Genomic DNA, 10,000 nt, shown 5'->3' on the forward strand with positions numbered 1-10,000 from the left:
GTGTGTGTGCGCGCATGTATGTGTACATGTACGTGTGTGTGTGTGTGTGTGTGTGTGTGTGTGTGTGTATGTGTGTGTGTGTGTGTGTGTGTGTGTGTGTGTGTGTGTGTGTGTGTGTGTGTGTGTGTGTGTGTAGCGAGGGGGGAAGGGGGATGGGCTTGCCTGCTTGCTTGGTAGAGGCTGGTGGTTTTTGAGCCAGTCCAGACATTAATTACGGGTTTGATGGCGATCACATTATCATCAGTAATAATTTAAACTGATAGCATTAGCATCGGCATCAGGCCAGAGCAGTTTAATTTAAACTGATAGCGTTAGCGGATAGCATTAGCTACCGGGCGCTAGCTGCTCTTAATAAGAGTGAAATGGTGCCTCTCATGTGTAACAGACTAGCAAAATTGCTCTCATTTCATCTGTTAACCACCAGCAAGCGTAAAGCAGCTCACAGTACTGTGTGTGTGTGTGTGTGTGTGTGTGTGTGTGTGTGTGTGTGTGTGTGTGTGTGTGTGTGTGTGTGTGTGTGTGTGTGTGTGTGTGTGTGTGTGTGAGAGAGAGAGAGAGAGAGAGAGAGAGAGAGAGAGACAGAGAGAGAGAGAGAGAGAAATTAAGAGGACTATACATAATGTCTTTATTTGCATATTTATATGGATGTTAATGCACTGTGTTTTCTTGAATATGTGCTCTCATGTGTTCTCGTGTGTATGTCGCAGAGCGGCCTGTGAATGCTCCTTGGAATGACTAGGCTACAAGGCAGTCAATACAACTGTATCGAAGAGAGCCATTACTTCTTTATCCCATCGCCTGGTAGAATTTCACTTTACTCCATCAGATGAGTACCATGACTTACCTGAGAGGCCCTTGGCAATGAACTCTGGACCTGGTGATACCCATGACATACCTAGAAGTCACTTAAGTACAGGTTTTGGGAAGCCACTCTTTCCAATATCATATATACAGTAGTTGTATTGGCTGTACTCTATTGACCTACTGCAGGGATTTCTTGAAAAAACACAAGTCATTCCAAGGAGCAGCTTTAATACAGATGGTCCACCAGGAATTGTCGGCCCACAGGTGAAACACACAAATATAACAGTCATACAGCTTTGCAATCTCTTGCTTGATACTAGATGGGTCAGCTGGTTCATTATATTGGCTATATTTGGAATATGTGGCACTGGACTTCAGCTTTGGAATCCAGGTTGCCCATCACTATCACCATTGTTTTGTATGTTCATGGTCCTGGTGCACCCAGTTCATCTAAATTTCAACATATTTTACACAGAGTGATTTTACTGTGCATAGAACATTTTTGTCACACAGCTGAGGCCATATGTTTTTATTGGGTAGCTTACAGTTTTTGCCTACTGCTTACACATGTAACAGGTTGGACTAGGTCCCCTGTTAGTGTGCATGTTGTAATTGAAAACAGCTGCCCGTGTGGGCGAGGGTGGAGCCCTTGCGGTTAGTATAAATTGCCTACTATGTTGTCTGTTAGCCAGGTGTGGCTAACCTCAGTACCGGTTGGCGCTTGGGGAAGCCCTGTACGCTGGGTGAAGTAGGTGATGTTGGCGTGTTGGGTGTTGGACCCACACTGGAACGCGTAGAGCGCAGCTGAAATGCGGACGCCAGGTTGCCGCATGTAGCCTAACCGGCTCGAAGGTAAGCCCTTCTGTGTGCACCTGGCGATAGCCAATTATGTTTGTACTGTGGCTAACGAGATGTTGTTTCACTGCAGCATTGCATGGTGAAGCAAGGGTCAACCGTAGACTTCCAAGCTCGGTCCAGTGCTTCCCAATAGCAACTGAAGGTAATTTCTAATTAACCGTCACTCTGTGCCTGTGGCTTTCATGCCACACCTTGCTCATTGATAATGGCATTTCCCTGGCATTAACCCAGTCTGTCTTGTGCTTTCTAGGTTGAGCACATTATTGTCAATTGGCTGGGGTGGGGGGACGCCGCCGTCTTTTCCCGGTGTTTGTGTTTGTTATTTTGCCTTTTACCACCACAAGCTCTTTTAGTAGTGGCAGGTTGTTGTTCCTTTGCGCAGGTGCGCGACGCTTTCGTCTTTCAGCCATACGGTCTGACACGGTCAGCTCCAGTCACCCACCCCTTAGACAAGGGATGAGTGATTGGGGACTGGCCGGTTGAGATTTGTAGCAGTATCGTGTAAACTTATTGGTGAGGTGTAGATCCCCTGAGTGGTATAGTAAACTCTCTGCCAAGAGGCCTGATTTGATAAACATAGGCTACCTCTTCACTGTGAATCATTTCAGTGTGCTGTGACTTATTTTGTTTATTTTGATTATGTTTTGTGTGTACAGTTTTGATTGATTGCAGTGTTATTTTTGCATTCGCAGTGCAGTGTGTAGTTAACACACTCAGTAAATTACCTGTACTAGGCCTACTCAGTGCTCTCGCACTTAAGCCGTCACCGTTTCACGATATGTACCTGTATTGACTTCAGTAGAGTTAAGACTCTGTTTGTGTATATGGACTCAAGTGAACTGCCTGCTCATTTTGAAAACGAATAAGACTGAAAGCAGAAGAAAATAAAAACTATTGTATGTGCTACAGCTGTGTCATCCTTGTCATCTAGAACCTGTCGGGGAAAATTGTATTTTTAACATCTGGGTTGTCTCCAGGGCTCCGAACCGGTTCAAGGAACGAAAACGAAAACCGAAAACGAACGAAATTTTATGGAATTTTACAAGGAACGGAAACGGAAACGAAAACGAAATGGTCTTCAAGTGTTCCGGAACAAAAACGTTATTCTGAAATCCACAAACCGGTTAATAACGTTTTTTTTTTTCGTTCTCTATATTTCATACAAGTGCACGATTTTGTTTGCGGAGTAACCATGGCGACAGTCTTTTAGTTCGGCTACTGACGTGTATGAGGGCAAACATGCATAGGCTACAGCAACAGCATTTTGCTTCACCTGAGCTCTTGCCACCGATTGATAAAATATTGAGGAGCATTGGCCAATCAGAGTGCGACTGTGCATTGTATGGAGAAACTTCCTGGGTAAATTCTAGGATGTGCTTCTCCTCCGAGATTTTGATAGGAAACTAGAACTAAACTGTCTCTGTTCTCCTGGCTTTCTCGTAGTGATTGGAAGTTGGCTCTAATAAACCCGCCCTAAAGTTGTTGACCACCAATATCAAATAAGTTTTTGTAAGAGAAATGACACTTTACCCGCGCTGTTCTTCAGTCTCATTCACGGACAGTAGGCCTACAGAGTTTTATATTGACACCATGGAGAGCAAAAGAGAACATGTCTTGAGATCGGTGTTGGGATTCCTACAGGGACAGAGTATTTGGACCATACAGTCTGATTTGCAAAGGAATTGGATAGGCGATTTGATGAACCTAATTCGCAGAGTGCTCTCGAGAGGCAACTGGTGGGTAAGTCATGTTTAGCTTACTACTTGTAATGGCACCGCCGAGTGCCTCGATGTTCAATGCGGTTATGGCAAATTATGTTGTCGTAAAGTTACTGAAGTGCTTTTGTTGTGCGCAGCGTATCCCACTGTCGGTTGTAGAGAAGAGAGAGCTGGTGTTTTATGTGCTGTAATCAAGGACGTCTTATTTATCTGTTGTTGTGGTCAATGCGGGATAAAGTCATTCGTGGCAGATGGAGAGACGCTAGCTGACGTTAGCTGGCCCGCTCAATATTTCCTGGCTGTCATCACGAATAACAGTAGGTCGCGTGTGACAACAAGCAGGGATAGAGAAAGACAGCGCATTTGTAGTTATTATTCTCTTCTGTCGTGCAGAGGGCTGAGCTGATGGGATGGACTACGTGGAAACTCTTACTATTTTGTGACGCTTGTCTGTTAGGCTGTTAGGTCTCCGGTTTTGTGGTGATGGACTTGCAGTGGAATGGTTGGTAGCCGATATCTGAGAGCATATCCGAGGTTTCAGACTATGCAACCTGTCCCTTCTCTAGAACTAGTGACCCCTTGCATCGTGCACATCTCAAAACAGTTTGGGATTTTTTTGTGTGGAGCAAACTGTGTCCCTTTTACTTACACGGCTTTCACTTGCTGCAAACCTCATCACAGCCTATTAAATAGAGCTAGGCAAGAACTGAAATCCATGCCTATCGACACCTCTTATTATGCTGACGTTTACCTGCGCTATTCCAGAGATTTTTTTAGGAACTCTCTCTGGCTATTTTTTCCAATATGGTCCAGCTGCGTCTTGTCCAGCTAATACCGCTACGCCCATTCCTCCTTACTAGACCGCCCTCACAGTAACGCCCCTTTGGTTGTTCAAGTTTCTGAAGTCACTCAGTGACATGCTGCCGAATGACAACACAAGCGCCGCGCGGGACTTATTAAAACGACTGGATGGATTTCGCTGCAGCGATCACTCAACTGTCGGTAAGATTTCGAATAAAATGCATGAATATACATAACGGTTACTTTACGAGTTGACTTTCAGTCGGAGGGCGAACATTTACCTCGGCCCACCAACTAGCGGTTTTGGCTAATGGTTTTTAGCTTCAAGGCAAGATAACAGGCTGCCCTTCGTAAGTTTGTTTCAGATGTTGTGTGTGTAGGCCTATTTGTCATAATGTACAGTAATAAGTTATGGGCAGACAAAGCGTAGGTAAGACGTTAACATGACAAGGGTGAGATGAAGGATAGGCTACTAAGGGCTAGCCAGACTAGAATAAAAGTTAACTAGGCCTACTACGAAAAGTTCATTCATAAACGTTTTGACGCTCTTTCGAATGATTATCGGATTGTGTGCTTGCTTGCAAAATATCATAGTTTGCCACAAAGTGATCACGAAATGATCTCCGTATTAATAACAGTTTCGTGGTTTGTTACTCGTTTGAATAAACGTATAGTTTTGACATCCCCACACGCGGATGTTTTGAAAGTTTGTTGTACCACGAGCCATCACGAAATTATGCTGTATTTACCCTTAAACAAATTAAGCACTGGGCCACCAAAACACCAAAAGGTGTTTAGGCATATACAGTAGTTTCTTCCTGTGCTGCGTTGTGCACGTCTGTTTCATCATCTGAGCTATCAGTTGTGTTTCTTTGAAGCAAAGATGTATAGAATAGCACTGAAAGTCGGAGGTGTCATATTTGTTCAACCTGGTGTTAAACGTAATTTCAATTCTTGACCAGTGCATGGAAAGAAATTGTAAATAAAACCGACTTGATGTAGTAGTGCTAAAAATAAACCTTTATATTTTCTCTTAGTGAACTTCTCAAAATATATGGGCTATAATGTAGATACTACTTGGGATGGGTTTATCGTTACCTATTGTTTCTGATGGGGCGTTAATTGGTGTGGCACGGTACCCCGGAACTCTTCCTCACTTCGGGAAGATTGGCAAGGGGTAAGCTGTGTTTTTTTCCTCCGTGTCACAAACTATTTAATGATGTTTCTGTACTTTAATTTCTGTTATTTTATTGATCTTTGATGGGAAGATATTCTGTTACGTTTGTGTTGATATTTTCGTTGTAATTTTCGCTCAAAGTATGTACATTAGCGCCATTAATGTCCGCGATCGTTATGAAGTTAACAGGTGCTAACGAGCCTATTGTGTCACAGGAATGCCGTTTGCTTCGACCCCTTGCAGTGTGCCTCATTGTGTCCGCCCTGTCTGTTGTTTCAGGTATGTGTTAATGTATGAAAGAGATCCCTGTGGTATTTTCGGTGATAAACATTGTGTTTTCTTTTGGTTTTAACTTTGTAAACTATACGATCTAAGTGCCTTGGTTTCTCTATTACACTGTAAACAGTAGCTTGTCTAGCTGCTGTAGTGTTCTCTCACTTCTGGAAGATTGGCAAGGGGAAAGCCGTTTGCTTCGACCCCAAAGAATCTGCTTGCAGTGTGCCTTCAGATTGGGAAGTAAATAAATGCTACTGGATCGAGGCCCCTCATCTCTCCTGCCTCTTCAATCATCCAAAGACTGTTTAGTCTGTTATTTTAATGTAATGGTCGGTTCATGTCCGTTGCATTGACTTGACTTGTCATTGGGTCTGATTTTAAATGTGCCATATAGTTCAATGTGGGAGCAGGTTCACACACTAAATAAGACACTAAGGTCAAGCACAAGCAGATTTTTTGTTTTATTTTTCTCAGAGCAGAGTAGAGCAGATGTTTCAGGTTGCTGCCATCAGAGAGCAGTGACTTGACCTCAGTGTCTTATTTAGTGTACTCCCACATTGAACTCTACTTTTTGGGTCCACGCACCTACTTATTTCTAAACATCTAGAGTGCAACAATACCCCTGCCTCCTAATGTGCCATATAACCTGTATCTCGCCTATTGTGTGTGTGTGTGTGTGTGTGTGTGTGTGTGTGTGTGTGTGTGTGTGTGTGTGTGTGTGTGTGTGTGTGTGTGTGTGTGTGTGTGTGTGTGTGAATGTGTTCACGCAGATATAAGAAGTTGGGGTTGGGGTTGATGATCCACATGATGGTGATGGACCAGGACAGCTCTGGACCTCCTGACTGGCAGCTCCATCCTCAACCTCCCTTCCTGTCCTTCACACATGTGCAGGTAAGGCCAATTTTTAAAAACTCACTGCATTGTCTGAGGCAAAAGTAGGAGAAAAGGAGTGAGTGAGTGAGAACCCGGCCATTACATGTGATGTGACCCTTAAAGGGCGTGTGTGTGTCCTAGAACCAAGACAGTGGCAGTGTGTGTCTGTCTGTCTTTGGTTAAGGATATCTTTAAGATACTACCTTGTTGTATTAACATTATTTTGCTATTTCTGACAGGCAGAGAGGCAGTTTTCTGAAGGATGGTTAATGTCAGTACCAACATGTTGTGATGGAGGCTTCCACCTGAGCTGAACACAGAAACTTGCACACAGTGGTGAGTAAAACACTGAATCTGTTTTGTTCTGCACTAGACCAATAAGTATTTCATACAGTAATTCCTTTCTGTGCTGTGTTTATTTATTGCAAAAAATGTGGATAGAGGATAATACAAAACACTGGCACTGTAGTGATCCCTGCACAGGCCAGAAGCTGTGTATCTCTTCAGCCTGGTGTTCTGCATTAAAATGATGGGTGTGATTTTTATGTAGTGTATTCTATGTATCCCTCTCGTGTGTGTGTGTGTGTGTGTGTGTTTGTGTGCATGCGTGCAGATGGAAGCAGTCGTTCCTGTTCAGCATTGATATGCCGGTAATGGGTTTGATGAGCCACAGCATAGTGATGGGCAATCAGCATCAGGACCAGGACCGCTCACAAGGAGAACCTCCTGCCCTGCCTCTTCATCCTCAACCTCCAATCTTCCTGCTCTTCACACATGTGCAGGTGAGGACAACCTCTAAAATGCACACTTGACTTGAGGCAAAGGGGGGAGAATAGGCGTGCATGCATGCATCATGCATGCATGCACGCACGTGCACCAAACTTTAAGACAGTAGCAGTGTGTGGGGGGGCATGTGCACAAGCATATGCACATGCTCATGTCATGTCCTTCTGTAGGTAGATAGGGGGTGGTTGTTTTTGTCTTAATTGTCATTCATAACATTAACATGCCTTTTTTTGACAGGCACAGAGCCAGTTTTCAGAGGGAGGGCTGATGACACCAGCAACTTCGGATCTGAACCTGATCAACCCAGCACCAACCACTGTGCCGCTCCTCCTCTGTCAACTGCACCACATGGCTCCACCATCTCAAAAAGGCACAGACACTACTCCACTTCCTGCGAAGGATGAGAGAAGAGCCGACCTCCCCACAACGGCACTCACCACCTTCTACAGGGGTGTCATTGAGAGCATCCTGACCAGCAGCCTCTCTGTCTGGCATGGCAGCCGTCAAGCTGAAGACTAGAAGGCAGTACAGAGAGTGGTGAGGACAGCAGAAAAGCTCATAAGATCACCCCTACCTGTTCTCCCTACTACCATCAGGGAAGCGCTAGCCCAGCATGCGGTGCTGCAAAAGCACACTGGGAAACGGCTTCTTTCCACAAGCCATCAGACTCCTCAACGCACTGAAGAAAACCACATGAATAACCAAGGACACGGGAGAATATTCCATGAACACTTCTTTCACCATGCCACTTACACTTTACTCATTGCACCTTGTATACAGCATCTTCACATCACCTGTATGAACTCCTCCTGCCGTGTGTGTGTCCACTGTGTTTGTGTATTTATTGTCCATCAGTATGTTAATCTTATTATTGCACACTGTTTGGGTGTCTGTGTGAGTGTATTTATAGTATGTATCAGTCTGTATTTAATGCCAATGCCTTATTTTTTAGTTATTAGTTAAATGCACATTGGAGACTGGTCAAACACAATTTCAAACTTTGTGTTAACCCTCCATAGCTTTTTTGTCAAAAAATGGAGTCTAATCTACTGTACTACACAGGCTATCAACAGACCACACAGTTGAGTGCTGTTTTAGAGGGAGAGGTGACCGTTCACACTTCATAGTGTAAAAGTAAACAGAAATAAATTCACATTTCATTCCTGTCTCGTTCACTTCTTTCAGCAATGTATGTGGCCTACATGCAGGGAAGCTGACAGGGGGGACAAAGGGGTCCGTTGACCTGGGCCCAGTGAGACGAGGGGTCCAGGAATGGGTCCTCATTACATTGTATGTAGTCTATGTATTGAGTGGGGGGCCCTTTCAGATGACTTTGTCCTGGGCAAAGCCAAAGCTGTCAGCGGCCCTGATTATGTATGCACAAACACTGGTTATGATGGTAGGAAAATTTTTCTCTGTTTTCTGATGGCCTTTGAATTAAGACAGGCCAATCTGGAACCTCTCCTGGATAAAGAGGTAAGCTTCAATGGTGTGGTCACTCCTAAATCATAGACAGACATGGAGTATGGTAGGCCTATGGTAATGAAGAAATCGTTTTTCTCCAATAAAACAAACAAATAGCCTATTGCTATTTCAAGTACTATTTCATATATTTTTTCATTAATATCTACTCTTTTCAAGCTGGCCACATAACAGGTGAGGTGACACTCATTACTTCCAAAAGTCGGGAATGTGTTGCTGATGTACATCGTACAACTTTTCCAAGTAGCCTATATCATGTCTTACCAAGTGAACAACCTCGCCAAAAAGGGTTTTTTAATTATTATTATTTGTCCGGGTGTGTTAATATCCTGGAAAGGATGTTTAATCATATAGCCTACCCAGTGTTAACAGTGACCTCGATACACACAGCTAGGTAAGGTAATGCCAACGCATTGACAGTATATATTTAGGCAATATATACAGTATTTACTGTCAATGTGTCAACGTTGTCGTGTTGAAATCAAAGCATTTTGGCGACCTGATACGTTATGACAAATGTGTGCATAGCGACACGAGTCCTAAACAGTAGGCTACAATGTCCGAGGTACGGGAAGACAAAGCAAAATACATATTGGGATTAGAAAATTTGAGATTTATCTCACTTTCTTACATAAATTGTTGAGAATATTAGGCCTATGTCAGTGGAATGTTCAGTGAAACGTTTCTCTGGAAGATAACAATTTGCACGGGATATTTGAAAACATGGAGCCTTCATCCGGAAATGGCCTTGAAAATGACATCATGCAGTATCCCTTCACGATTGGCCAATACGGCAAATGCCGGGAACGCCCATGGGCGTGCTTGCATTAAGGGTGGAACTGTTTTACTGCAGCTGGACCCCTCTCATTTTTTTAATCTCTCTCTGGCTATTCTGTATTGTGCCTCCCTAATCAACATCCACCCACAGCTACTGGGCTGGCATAGGCTACTTTTGATAAGAATTATTGGCATCCGGTCAAATCTGCCAGGATGGATAGCCCATCTGGGTGTTTTTGGGTGTGTTATTATTTTTGAGAATAACTGTGTAAATCAAGGGGAAATAATGAGTACGTCTATTCTAAAATAAAGTCCACGAAAATCGACTTAATATGGCCGTTAAACACTGCAGGAACGTTAAGAACGAACGTTATTTTTCGTTCCGAACCGGTTCAGGAACGATATTTTTGTGGGGGAACGATTGCAGGAACGAAAACGTTAAACTGAA

General features: G+C 43.7%; 1 long non-coding RNA gene across 1 annotated transcript; it reads left to right on the forward strand.

Moving 5' to 3' along the window:
• The first annotated feature begins 6,367 nt into the window (after nucleotides 1–6,367).
• On the forward strand, nucleotides 6,368–8,174 carry LOC134454926 (uncharacterized). Its single transcript, XR_010035929.1, has 4 exons — nucleotides 6,368–6,525; nucleotides 6,747–6,843; nucleotides 7,121–7,289; nucleotides 7,531–8,174. It is a non-coding gene; the product is annotated as an uncharacterized LOC134454926 (long non-coding RNA).
• Nucleotides 8,175–10,000: the final 1,826 nt, after the last annotated feature.

The sequence above is a fragment of the Engraulis encrasicolus genome, chromosome 9 (assembly GCF_034702125.1).
Source record: "Engraulis encrasicolus isolate BLACKSEA-1 chromosome 9, IST_EnEncr_1.0, whole genome shotgun sequence".
Lineage (NCBI taxonomy): Eukaryota > Metazoa > Chordata > Actinopteri > Clupeiformes > Engraulidae > Engraulis > Engraulis encrasicolus.